This window comes from Penaeus monodon, chromosome 30 (assembly GCF_015228065.2).
Source record: "Penaeus monodon isolate SGIC_2016 chromosome 30, NSTDA_Pmon_1, whole genome shotgun sequence".
NCBI lineage: Eukaryota > Metazoa > Arthropoda > Malacostraca > Decapoda > Penaeidae > Penaeus > Penaeus monodon.
The window spans coordinates 10,692,340-10,692,557 of NC_051415.1; the positions used below are offsets into that span (position 1 = coordinate 10,692,340).

A 218-nucleotide genomic window follows, 5' to 3' on the forward strand; every position below is an offset into this window, starting at 1 on the left:
AAACGGAGGGAGAGGGAGGAGAAGAAAGACAAGTGGTTCGTTAGTTACCATTATCAAGGTGCATTATTGCAATTCTTATATATGGTTATCATTGTCATTGAATATATATCCATTTTGTTTTCTTTTTTTTTTAAGCTGCTGTCTTTTGTTATTCACAAAGCAATTGCCGAATATGCAAACTGTTATTGTATATACAGTAATTATGCATACATTAGAAG

The 218-nt window shown here is 31.7% G+C and overlaps 1 protein-coding gene across 1 annotated transcript in view; it reads right to left on the bottom strand.

Annotated features, from left to right (window-relative positions):
- Positions 1-218, bottom strand: part of LOC119592512 (insulin gene enhancer protein ISL-1-like) — a gene marked incomplete in the record, with an annotated part of 47,762 nt that overhangs the window by 32,485 nt on the left and 15,059 nt on the right.